Source organism: Acromyrmex echinatior, chromosome 5 (genome assembly GCF_024713525.1).
Source record: "Acromyrmex echinatior isolate Ae372 chromosome 5, ASM2471352v2, whole genome shotgun sequence".
NCBI lineage: Eukaryota > Metazoa > Arthropoda > Insecta > Hymenoptera > Formicidae > Acromyrmex > Acromyrmex echinatior.
In genome coordinates this window covers 14,806,385-14,820,458 of record NC_141856.1, presented here as the reverse complement: position 1 = coordinate 14,820,458, position 14,074 = coordinate 14,806,385, and the positions used below count along the sequence as shown (strand labels likewise).

General features: G+C 37.6%; 1 long non-coding RNA gene across 2 annotated transcripts; it reads left to right on the top strand.

Moving 5' to 3' along the window:
• The first annotated feature begins 505 nt into the window (after positions 1 to 505).
• On the top strand, positions 506 to 12,005 carry LOC105151334 (uncharacterized). 2 transcript variants are annotated; one of them, XR_015545137.1, is made up of 4 exons: positions 506 to 2,116; positions 2,600 to 2,814; positions 8,764 to 9,492; positions 11,545 to 12,005. It is a non-coding gene; the product is annotated as an uncharacterized LOC105151334 (long non-coding RNA). The 2 variants fall into 2 exon arrangements; XR_015545136.1 differs by lacking the exon at positions 11,545 to 12,005 and having other exon boundaries at positions 518 to 2,116; positions 8,764 to 11,111.
• The last annotated feature ends 2,069 nt before the right edge of the window (positions 12,006 to 14,074 follow it).

The following is a 14,074-nucleotide window of genomic DNA, read 5'->3' as shown; positions in this document are numbered from 1 at the left end:
GGCGGACATTACCGCAGATACTGAACGCACGAGTCAGTAATCTTCCATTCAGAAAAGTTAGCCGGGCATTTCAGGTTAATTTGCTACTTGCATTCCGCTCAATGGCCACGCGTGAGTGCTACAGATGTAGTAATGAATGGGCGCGGGTCGAGATGCGAATGAGGGTTGCTTTCGCTTAGAGAGTGGCACGTTCCTCTAGGTATCGTTTTGTGTTTGAGTAAATTTTGCGTCGTTATTATTAAAATTATACAAGCTTTAGTAATCTTATCTTTAGCAACATACAATTATTATATTTTTTTATTTTAATTCTATATGTATATATATATATATGTATATATATATATATATATATATTTAAAAGTATATGATTTGGAAGTATATATTAATTATAAAAAAATCTATCAATAAATATTTGACAAGATATTTAAATTAATTTGCGAAATATTTTCCTAACAATCGTGTGTATTTATAATTATAACAGAGACTTACAATTAGTACATCTTTACTCTTTTGTGGTGCGTAAAAGGTGTGCATTGATAACACTTTGATGCAGCTTCATATCTTGACTCTTTAATCAAAATCTACCGCCTGCGGGTCGCAAAAAACGCAGCTGGAACTCTCTTTTGCTCTCCTCTTTGCGAGCAGCAAAAATCGATAAACACAATCTTCATCGATCCAAGTCCCTTTCTGAAAGTACTTGCGGCTTAACAATCGAAGCCCGCGATTACGGTTGATTCCTATCAAATAAAGATCGTCCAAAAAAGGGGAAATATTACTTAGCCTCCACCACCCGGTGCAGGTCGCCGCATCGTCTGTTGAGGGACAGACGCGTCCGTAGTCGCAGTTTGTCGGCCAATGGGACCAGACAGAAACGCAATCGCAATGCAGGCCAATCCCTCTGCTCCGTTCGTCCACCCGCTCTCGCTCGCCCTCCCGTGCCCGGTAATGACAATCATTACCGGGGAATGATTGCAGCGTCGGGACCGCCAGCGCGCCAGCCGCGCTATTGGGGGATGGAAACCACCTTATAGAGTCTCTCCTCGGTCCTCGATGCGAGCGGATTGTCACATGCTCCTGCTTGCACGGCAGAGCGCGTTTCCTCTTCTTCATTCGAGTTCGATTTTGCGGTGGAGAACTTTCTTCGTAGTGTGAGTAACCGAGACATGGCGGTCGGTCAGTCGGGGCGAACACAAGAAAAAGTATAGCGGTCAGAAGAAAGTTACAGAAGCCATATCGAGACCACATTACCGGAATATCCGCACCACGTTATCGCTTCTCTCATAGAGTGAACCGCGACACTTTTCTTTTCATTATTCTTCAATTTATTTGTCGTGGTATGAGTGTATTGTGTGATGGAACATGGCGACCACTCACGTGTGTTATTTGGGACAGGTGTAACATAGTGAAATTCTATTCTCTGGAACTTATGTAATCCATTATTTGGATCAATAATCAATTGATTAAATATATATTGAAGATCTTCCAAAATTTTACCAATTAAAGAGAAGATCAAACAATGACCGGTTTGCATATCGTCCAAACGTTAATACTAAACGTTTATGCTTATCGGACAAAAAATATCAGATAGGGTTTACCAGTTGCGTTTCTGATGACTTATTTTGTGAATCAATTGCGATGACGTATTGTCGACTATACGTGTAACGTTACGTAGCATTGCCGGTGGCTTTGTTTAGAGTGGCCCTCGACGAGTTCCAGTGAAAAGGTCTCCTCGTGCGTGTTGTACGAGACATAGACGCTTGCATGGCGCACATGTCGCCTTCGATGTACGTGCGCTCGGCATTGTTGTTGCTGTGCAACTGGCAAACCGCGATCCGATCATTATCGTACTCAGATTTGTCGATCCTGAATTTCGACATTCATATTTATCGATCTATTGCAGTCATATTTAATAACAGACCTTATCACGCGAGCATAAGACGAATGGCAAATTTATACGGTTTCCAGATCAAGGAAACAGCAAAAGGAAACCAAAAAAAGATTGAACAATATTACATTTTCCGATGAAAAGAACGTATGCTAGCGATTACGTAAACACGTCACGATCGACGAATGTCCATTCATCAGTTCTCATATATTGAACGAAGATAATTAGCAGGTAATTATGGGAGTGTCAGTCGATTGCATCGTTATATTTCTATACGAAAAATTATTGTCGAAGCATTCAAGGTGATGTATTGCACGTGAAGAATATAATTACTTAACGTATAGATTTGTGTATGTAACATATAATAAGTCACTTTGATTACGCAAAAAGAGAAAACCATTATAACGACTCTTAGGTAAATGTCAGTCTTATATACGAGTATCATTCTTTCGATGGCACTTTAAAGATTCAGAAGACATTTCTCTCTTTATCGTGTCAGTATCGAGCATAGTACATTTATAAAAGAAAACTTGTTGAAAGATCTCTTAGAAAACTGAAACACTGTATTAATGTTTTGTTATATAAATGTAATAAGTGAAACAGTTGAACTTGTCTAAATAATAAGATTGCTTAAAAATTTCGTTCTTTTTTTAAATTTCTGACCCGTGTAATCCTTGCAATTAGATGTAATAATTATTCTATATTTCGCTTCAGCTGTTGGCAGATGTTGGCATCGTGCCGAGTTTCACAAAACTTGGAAATCCGATCAAGCTACAACGTTTACGATTCGAGAGTCGTACAGTAATTGTCGCTTAAAAACCGATACCTGCAAATTTCTGCTGTCTGCCTGACTGCGAAAGACTTCCCTGAATTTTTAGAAACTCTAAGAAACCATTTTGTAAAAATCACACGGAAAGGATTTGTTAAAGGTAAGGATCAGTTTTTTAAAAAATATAAAAAATATAAATACGTCATGCAAGATTAAATTTGCTGCACACTTGTAAAATTGTCATACAAATCGAAGTATTGTGCGATAACTTTGCTTTCATTCGAGTAAAAAAATTTTAAACTAATATTAATTTCTTATAGAAAATATTTTACACTGTGAAAAAAATGCTTCACAATAATTAGTAAATAAAATAGTCCGTAAAATGTAGTATAACAATATAATATTGTTTTACTAAATAGCGAAAGAGAAATTGCGAAAGGTTATCTGAGTAAGTTTCTGATGCACTGATCGTATCGGCATTAGTTACATTAAAAGCAATAAAGTAAGTACAATCATTGAAAAAATAATCGGCAGCGCGCCAATTGATAATTAGACATGTAATAATAGACTAACTATATTCCGGATGATAGGAAGAGTATTTGAGAAGATAGGAAGTAAGCTGAAACTTAGGCAGCTGCGTTACAAGAAGTAAATGAATCACAATAATTATCGCGTACTATCGATTCTGTGGATGCACGAGAACGAAATTGCCGTTAGAATCAATCGCGCTGGCGCATTAACTCCTAGATCGTGTCATGATATCAGCAACGACCTAAAACAGAGGCGAGCAGTTATCTTCGCGTTCGCGTATGAAGGCGATCGCCTTCAGTAGGTATTATCTGATCCTGGATTATAATGATCGTGCCCATTGTATTTAATCGCTATGCGCGCTATTCCACGATCGAGTGTTATCTCGATCCTTTCGGTAAAACTACGATTTCTTCCGGAAGACAATTAACGCGTGATGGTTCAACTTGATATTGTTATCGATGTAAACGCTTGTAACGCCAAAAGCATCTCGTTGAAATGTAAAAAAAAATGAGCGACAAACAAGTTCCGCGAAGGTATAGATGCGCAATTATAGATGATGATGCGATCGCGTTATGTATTATTATTTTTTTTTTTTTTACAATTTATGACATATCAATTCAGTTTACGTTCTTGCAACGTAATTTTCCTTTTTATCACGATAGAAAAAGCGATCCTGTACTTACACAAATATTTTTTTTTAATAAAATGTTTCTTCCCTCCCTCGGAATTTTTAATTTGACAAAATAAAATTATTTTTCGGAATCATGTGATTTATTTAGTTCTATTTATTTTATTCTACAATACAACAAATGGTATGTAGAGCGTATAACTTTGGAAGTTACGAAAGGCCGTGCTTTCTCACTAAATCTTGAGAGAGCAAACGTCAGTGTTACAACTAAACCGCTACGCTAAGCAACCATTATTATTCGCAATAATGACAGACGTCCGCGCTTCTGCGGTCTGCCATTCCGGTCAGTCCAGTTTCTACTACATGCTTATACCTCTTTCGCACAACTATCGATTACAAAGTATCAGAGCTCGCCGAGCTGTATTTAAGGAAATGAAAGAACGTACGGCTCAATGGTGACCGCGTTCTGGTCCACACCCGTATGCGATTCGTTCATGTCGTGTGCGCTGCTACTGCTCGTGTATGCCCCGTAATTTCTGCAGTCGTAAAAAAAAAAAGAGTTTAAGAAAGCGACACATATAAAGACGCCCTACAGCTGGATCTAATTCATATCTCTTGCGTTGCGTCGACCGTGCCTCTTTATCTTCCGTCATGTTACTCTTGCGAAATAGCGATTCTTCCGCCGTTGCCAACGATTTCGTATTTTCTGGAATTGGAAATTACACTGATACCGATGCGTCACAAGAAATAATGTTTTTCGAGATATAAATTTCTCACCGCGAAAACTCTCTTTTTTTCATGTAAGCAAACACGCTTCCCGTAGAAAGCTATTCCTACATTATTTGATAGCAAGTGAAACGCTACAAAATTCTCAAAGCCTTCTCTTTTACGACGTAGTCCAGTTCACTTTTCATCTACGTGCTTAGGAGCCTTTCTCCAAAATATCAACTGCGAAACATCAAAGAGCTCAGAGGTATATTTATGGAAATAAAAAACAAAAAAATAAAAAAGAAGAAAAGGAGAGATAGAGAAAGAGATACGCGCGAGACTCGGTGCTCTGGCCGCGTTGGCATCCACGCCCGTGTGCACACATTCTCCATCGCGCAGCGCGCTTGTGCATGTACATGCAGGACATGTATACGGAAATACAGTGCCTGTTTTCTCTTTTTTTTTTCTCTTTCTCTGTTTTTTTTCCCCTCTATCTCTCTCTCTCTCTCTCTCTCGGCGCTGCGCGTTCTTGCTCGCCGCGGAAAACATAATGATGGCGAGCAAGCGAAGCTGCGAGCGTTCGTTCGTTCGTCTGGGACTCGTGCTGGAAACCGGCGATAAGGAGGGAGTGTCTACTGCCGCCATAATGATAGCCCTGAGCGCCTCTCCGACTCCACTGCACCGCTCCGCGCCGCTCTCTATCGCAGCGGCAATGCACATGCACCGAGCGCGAAGCCGCGCCGTGTCGCGTTCTGACTGCACGGCAATGTGCGTTTGTGCACGAACGCGTGCAGGGACTTTATATGTACACATTGCAGGTATATAAATAGGCGACGTTCCCGAAACTTTGGTTACTCTTATTCCCTTTGGCTTTCCACGCGCGCGTCTCGTACACGTAGCGACAGACAATTCGACTGACAATTCAAAGCCCGAGAGAACGCATGGATGATATCGACATTTGTATACCTTTGTTCTGGAAGACATGCGCATCGAAGGCGTAAGAATGATATACCCTCGAAAAAAAGAACGCTGTTCGATTCATTGACCTCGATTCGCGATGCGAATAACGAATGTTCGCGGAGTATGTTGATTACTGCTTTTAAAGGAATATCTGAATACGTAGGCGGCGACTGATTCGATGTACTTCGACTTAGGTTTAGATGAAATTTAACTTTATTGCTTATGTAACGTTGCCGATGGGCGAGCATAATGTTTATGGGATAGGGGTATATAGGGAATAAAAAATTCAGTCGCGTGAGTTCCCCGACATCAACTTACTACGTATGTACACCTCTAGAGTAGCCCCAGGGACGACACGTAGTTACTTATTGATAATGCAAATTAATTTTTAAGTGATCGCTCGTGCATTGCACATGATTCAAGTACAGTGAAAGCCACATAGGAAATTTCAAGTTTAATTATTAGAAGAAAAAGAAAACATAGATTTTTATTACAATGTTGTCCCATCGTGTATGAGAGGTTTACATTCGGTTACATCGATATATCGATTACCACCATTGCAAAGCTTGATGCATTTAAGGAGAGATTAATCTCTGTTTGATCTCTGTTTCGATATTCATTGCTTTATATAAAAATAAATTTGCCCAGAAAAATTTATATACGCGAATTAGGATCAACTATTTCGATTCTACTAAACTGATTTTACGCCCATCTCGGCATTACGACATCAATATTTTAACCCCGAGCGGTTAACACGATGAACATTATCAGCCGAAAAATCGCGCAGCAAAATTCTCTCTCCCTGCAGGTAATTCGTGCTCAACCCCGATCTCGTGCGATACTCGAGTCCCCGATCGAAGGGCACCACACCCTTGGCCGGTTCCGCGACGTAGCTGCGAGGGTTACATCGGGCACACATAAGCGGGAACGGTGTACGTGGTCCCCACCATTGGTCAGGCCGGTTCAGATTCATTAGCACGCGAACGGCGATTGGCCGGCCGTGAGGCGCTCGTCTTTTTGCTTTCCGCGCGCGTAATGACGTGCTGCGCGTCTCAGCCTATATGCAACCGAGCGATCGTGCATGGCAGATAGGTTCTGCCCGCGTCTGGCTGCATGTGCATCGCCCACCGCGCGCATATATATGTATATAGGAAGCAACTCGCCGAAGGTGGAAGATATCTCGGGGGGGTGTGGTGTGGGTTACTCGCATCGCAAATGGGCCTCCACCACGCAGCTCTGCCTCAAGCCAAGCTTCGAAGGGATATCTACGCCCTTTCCTCCCTTCTCCGTTTACCCCCTCCTTCCCCCTCCCCCCTCCCTCCCTCGGCCAGGACGATTCTTCAAGGGCGGCTAAATAGTTCGATCGGGATTTTCACTCCCTGCATGAGGCTGTAATATCGTAGAAAAGATAGGGTTGCTCGGAATATTGCAATTTCACGTTAGGGGAGGATCTCAAGATTTTCATGTCTTACTTTCTAGCCCTTCTTTGTTATTATTACTCTTTAAATTTAAATGCGAATTTAAATTTAAATATGGAAGGAATTCATTTCTGCCAATTTAATAATCCTGATTACAAAGATAAATATTTGTATTTAAAACAAAGGAAAAAAAATTGTTTATTTATAAAAAAAAAAAAGAATAATTTTATATCAAAATATGCACAATAAAGATGTATGAGATATAATTTTTCCAGCAGCAATCTTATTTTTTTTTTTAATATAAAAAGAACAAATTACTCCATGTTGTTATATAATAACAACACGGAGTAATTTATTCTTTTTATGGTAAAAAAAATGTTATATAATAACAAAGCTGGGAATAAAATCACTTTTTGTCATTCGCTTTTTTCTCTTGTATGCTATTACGTGTGTAATCAAGCGCCAGATACGGTGACGTATATCCGAGCACTTGTGAATGTATAAGAAATTAGATACACGTGCATGCAAAAGAAGACACATTAAGGTGCAAATTTCTGTCCGCAAAGAAACACCCACTTAAACTCAAGAAAGATATTTTTAATTATGTTAATTCGAATAATTATGCGTAATATATTAGGTGTCTTAAGACAGACACATGTTCTTGATTTTATTTAATAGCCCATGTTTACACATGTTACATACGATCAGACTCTTATCATGTATTAATAAGAATATTGGTATTCAAACATTGTCTGATTACTTTCGGTACATACAAAGTAGCCTGCAGCGACGTGTAAATTTGATAGTATCTCTATACTTTGCGCAAATCGACATACATCGTCTGAGGTATACTCTTTGCTAATTGTCCGCATGATTATTTCCTCTTAACGTCGTAATAGATTGTAAGAGCGTGACTCTCAAAATTGATGCTTGAGGGCCAATGCAGCCATATCGCGACAGTGCACCCCTATATGTACACTCGAAGGGGTGCCGAGTTAGAGTGGCCTCGTAGAGTTCTTGAAAGTGTCATTGAAAATTCTATGCACAACGCTTGCGAGAACGCCGGATTAATGCGCTGGAAACAATTGTTTCTTAATTATCCTGCTTCCTCATCGCCTGTGCGAGCACGATCCTCGATGTGAGAGGTGTGAATGTCGGGAAATAATTAATGACGTGGGACATTATCGGTGTTGACGGTCTAACTGCCGCCGTTGCGTTCGTTTAATGATACCAGTGATGATAGCTACGAGGCGTAATTAATAATTGCTGTTCTTGGACATTATGTTTCTTTTTACATACCATAGAACGTAGACAAGATTTTTAAGCAATCTAATCGAACCCTTTCAAATATTTTTTTTTGTCATTGCAGAGATATTATTGATAGTGAAAAATTATGAATTTGAAAAATCAAATCTTTTTATTGTGTTAAATTTTATACGCATATTAATACACTTTTTATGAAGCTTTCATTTCTTTTTTAATAATATTGAAATATGTATCGTTATATGTACATTTATATCGAGTGAAATTTTTCGTCGGCGCAAGCAAATCAGGGAATACACTGTTTTAACGTTTCCGTTGTTGTGCCATTATAGAATTCTAAGCTTGAAATGCTCAACACGTGGAGCATTTTAATTTTACATTCTTTTCTCTCTGTTTCCGCAGCCGCGGCTACAGATATTAAAAGGCGTGCAGCGCGATGTGTATCAAGTGCATCAAATAATACTCAGAGGCTATGTGTATCATCACTGTAAATTTACGAAGTCGGAGAGCTCAGTGGAGATTATATAAATACGAAAACACGCAATTACGAAGCAGCATGCAATATTGTTTTTAATCACCGCTTCCTCGTTCTTTGTTTCAGAATTTTTCCCAGTCAACTTTGACACGCGGGTTCTTTTGTACGCACCATTTATGTGCGAAGCTTAACTTTTTGCTTTACGACGCGCCTAGTATTATCGCACTCTATATTTATACTTTATACAGAAACAATTTATTGTTTACATTAATGGAAATAACTGCATGGAAATAATCAAACAGTCAGAAAAAATTTTTCTAATCGTAGTATTTCTTTATTTAATATTAAATTGTTATAAATAAAATTTATATTTTTACTCCATTTATCAATTTTTAACACAAAGAATTCTGTAAGTCAATAGTGTAATTGTTTATATTAAAATACAAATTATTAAAATACAATATTAAAGATCTTGAAAAGTTTTGCAATTTATTTGTAGTGGAATTAGAAATAAAATTGGCTGACTATATTCTGTCTAAATACTATCATAATTTTTTACTAAAGATCAATCTGTAAATACTATAAAACAGAGTATTATATAAACGTTTATTAGCACGTTTATCTTAACTTAGCAATATAAACATTAAGAAAATAAAATAAATAAAAGTATTCGTAATTAATCGAGATAAATAATAAGTCATGCCAGCATTTCGAATTTGAATTATTCTTCGACAAATGCAGACACAAAATGGCCATTCAAACGTGACTCCGCGTTAGCAGATATGGATCGCACCCTCCCAGTCGGAGGAATCCCTCTCGGAGGAAGGGGGGAATGGCAAACGACCAGAGGACGGGGTTGGTGTTACCATGGCAACAACGATCCCTCAGTAGCCGAACCCTCCTACACCCTTCATTCAACTCTGCCACCCATATAATCCGCTCGAACTCAAAGACAGCCACTGCGCAATTTTCGCGAGAGGATATATACTTTCACGATATATCTCCTTTTACAAGGAGCAATTTTGACGTGTCTGTCAACAATTGAATGAAAAAATTTAATGACAAAAGAGAGATTAGTATTATTTTATGAATAACGTTTCAATTATATCTAATGTTATTATAATATTTTAAAATAACATTTTGTTACCTGGATAAAGCTAATCAGTTAATTCAAATATCAGAGTTTTGAAACTCTTTCTATTTGAATTAAATTGATTGCTTGCGTGATATTTTTCGTGATTAATGGTCTTTCTTATATATTGACCAGATAGTAAAATGTTATTTATAGAGAACGAGGATTAATTTCGATGAAATGTAATTGTTCTTGATGAAAGGATTAATCGGAAATGTCAGTAATTTTCAATCGATATTATTATGACTTTAATTCGCGGGGATTGTTTCGCACTAACATTTGAAAATGATTGCTACTTCGATAATGCTGAGAGATAACCAATGAGAGAGGCAACAAGACCTAAAATTACGCGCGTTAGCTCTCTCTCAACGGGTAGAGAATACAATTCGTGATGTAATTGTAAGTACAGATCGCGGATATATTTGCCGCGGCGGTTACGTATGTGATTGTAATTAAAGTTACTTCAATAATTGATAGCCCCGTGCGAGAACGCGTTGATCCGCAGAAAGCGATGCAGAAATCACTTCTAGGAATTTAACGTATATAATCATTCCTCTACGTGATTGCGTAACATTGTTTCCATATAATCTGTATTTCTCCCACCTTTAAAGGAATTCTCGTGGAAAAACTATTTCGCGAGCAATTTTCAATAATATGCAGACGAAGATATTATATAAGTACGAAAAAGTGTATGTAGCTTTGTCTTAATACCTGTTAATTGTATGTTGAAGAACGAGATAAATTGATATCCTCTAATATCATGTAATATATCATGTAATTACCGGAAGTTAGAATTATAGTATAATCCGATTAAACTAATAGAACTAACGGTATGGTCGTGAATAGTTTGTTGATACGTGATGCATTTATTTTACGCGTATCTTAAGCGAGAAATATTTTATCTATCAAAGATAAGTAATATTTTATTCAATCAGCATCGTCGACCGAGCTATTAACTCTTTTCGCGCTGCAATTTAGATCTCCCTAATCTGCAAAGACGAGACAAGAAAGGTAACATGAATTCAAGGTGATATTCTACCCTCTTTATCTCGTATCAGACTATCCTCGTTTCGATTCGACAACCCCAAAATCGATTCGCTCCTGAATTCGACAGAACAGACATCGCGAGTTAGGCGACGACTAGGTGGAACATCTTCGCGACGTCTAATTACTTTGTAGAAGTTAAAAAGGGCATGGTCGATGGACGAGCCCCTTTGTCGGACGCTTAACGAAGCGTCAAAAGGCTACCTCGAACTGTTTAAGTCTGACCCAAATAAATATTCATGAGATACTGCGGTGCGCCGACGCCGACGTCGCGTTCTTCTTCCGTTTATTATTAATTTGTCCTTTTCTTTTTATTATAATATAATATTGCTTTCTCGCTCGAAAGAGAGACACGCATACATATACGCGTAAGCGACTTTATACGTGGGCGAAAAATCTGAAAAAGGCTCTTGTGGGAAGGGAACAACGCGTCCGATCGCATATTGTAATATCGTCCGGCCGATTAACATAATATCTCTGCTCCTTTCGTATTCAAAACGGGCCACCGCCGCGGCTCGGATAATGGTACTCCCGATCCGTGTTTATACTAATGCTAGGTTTGCCGGGACGAGCTCTAAGATCATAATGAGCCTTCGATCGAATTAGGCACACAGAAGGGTGTCTCTCGTCGCGCTCCCTCTTGATTCCGCTCCTGACTCCACCGACGCTTCGTCTTTTTGCTCTCCTTATATCAAAATCTCGTGGCTAGCATATGATATTTTTTTTTACAGGATGCATCATTAGCATTAACAGGCAGAGGGAAGTGACTACAAGGACTCATACTATTTAGCATCGTTTTATGCCACGATCTTATTAAAAATGGTTCGACGAAACGACGGTCGCCTAGACTTAAATGCTATTTTCTATTGGTTCTTTGTGATACTTCGTGGAATTCGAAGCCGATTGACGGCTTTCATAAGTATAATTTAGTACATATTGTGTATTAGAAAATTCTACGCAATAAATTAAAATGTCGAGGCTTTTTTTAAAACGAGCAAATGTAGTGAACTATTAAATACATTTGCTTGTTTTAAAAAAAGCCTTGACATTTTAATTTATTGCGTTGCACTTACACGAGCTTACTTTTTTATATTAAAAAATTCTGTTGACAGCTAATATTTGTTATAATATTTTAAAACTTTATATTACATTTAAATAATTTGTAAACTGTATAATATATATATATATATATATGTGTAATATTAAAAAGGTGATGTATATGTCATTTCAAGTAATAAAATTCTTTTAAATATTAACAAACATTAATTTTAGATATAAAATATATTAATTTGTTGCCTTATTCCAATATTTGATTTAAAACAATTTTTATGATGTGAATTCTTTCCCGATAACACAATTCATTGGTAATATGTACATTGATTAAACATTGACATGTATTGGAGATATATTATGCCAATAATTATTGTGCCAACGAATTGTGCTACAAGGGTTTTTTTTTATGCTTGTTCGACAATCGATCCATGATTTAAGAGAGAGATGATGCGAGGAAAGTAATTCCTCGTTCGACGAAAATCAACAGTTTTCCCGCGAAACGAACTTAAAATCTCCCCCTCGTTGGTTGGAGAAGTGCCATTAGCGGCGAACGGAGCTTTAGAAGCTCCTGGCTTTCCCGCGTCGCTCGTTATTCTCTCGTTGTCAATGACGTTCGTAATATTGCATCCATTTCGTTCGCCACCCCTCGTCGGGGTTGACTGAATCGCTGCCTTTTAATCTTAAGTGCGGAACAATGCCGTTGGATTCTCGTGATGACAAATGCAAACTTCTCCTCGTATTCCCCAAAGTTCTCTCGTTAAATATTGTTGAAACAAAACAAAATTTTATGTTCGTGTTAAAATATAGCATAAGTTACTACCTCTAAAATATATTTTATATATCAAAATATAGACACGTTTATATTTTCTCTTAGATGCTGTTGAATATTCAATTAGTATAAATTATACGTCTTATAAATGTCATTATTAAATGTCATAATTTAAATTATTAGAAAAAAAATATTTTTATATAATTTATATCTCTTGAATATTGTTTATAACATGTAAGTTCATATTACAGAAGTTCGAAGAACAAGTAATCCTTATATCATATTTCAACGTAATCTTAAGACGTTACATTGTACACTAAACTCACACTATTACTAGTTTCACGTATTGCGCTACCCTTTATTTATGGGAAATGGCATGATAACCACACGTCAGCGTGAATCCTCACCACGATGATGCGTTCGGCGAAATCAGTGTGGCTTTCTTCAACATACGCGTGAGCAAAAACGCGAATGCGGTAATAGCACCGCGAACGTTGCACCGCTATCTTGGATAGAGTGCACGCGGCGGGCACAACGTTGGAGTTCCGGCCGTTTATGTCGTACGGTCGGTATAAAGCGCACAGCGATGCCGAAGCACGGGATTTTGGGATTAATGCGTTTTTAATAGTGATATAACTACGGCCGCTCGTTTGCCAGCGCTTTTTTTTTTGACGTGTGCTTTATGAAAATTCTAAAATTGCGTAGCGGCGGGCGGAGTGGATTTTTAATGACTCCCGGAAAGGAAGGCAGGAAATAGAGGAGATGCAGAAAATCATACGTATGCATACGTTATAAGTACGGGAATGCTCCTCTTTTTTCCAGACCATCGCAAAAGGTACGAGAGCAGAAGGGCACAAAACATGCGTCCCCCATCACTACTGACCGCCGGGTCATTATTTTATATTAAAACAATGGTTGTATTTGACACTATACATTGTCAATTTGACAATGTATCGTGTCAAATTTAATTATCGTTTTAATATAAAATAACGATATATTTAGTAGGAGTAGTGGCGAGTAAAATTAATTTAAAATTGACACTATAGATTTAATAGAATGAACTCTTAGAGAATATAATATTGTAAATATTAAATTGGTTATATATGGTGATTACGTATTTTGAATATTAAAAACACTAATAATTTAATACTCAAAATAAAATAATTATTCTCTAATAAATTTAATACTTATATCTATTATTAAATTTTTTTAAAGAAATGATACCCACGAGAAAGCTTCTTCTTGTGTATTATTTATCGTTTCTCTGTTATATAATTTTTTATTTTGACAAAAATAAAAATACAATACTATTTCTTCTTTAAGTGGCACACAAGGTCTTTAAGTTACAACACAAGTATGATCAAAAGTATATATATTTCGTGACTAAGTCAATAATATCTTGATTAAAGTCTCAAACAGCATATAAATCAGGACATAAG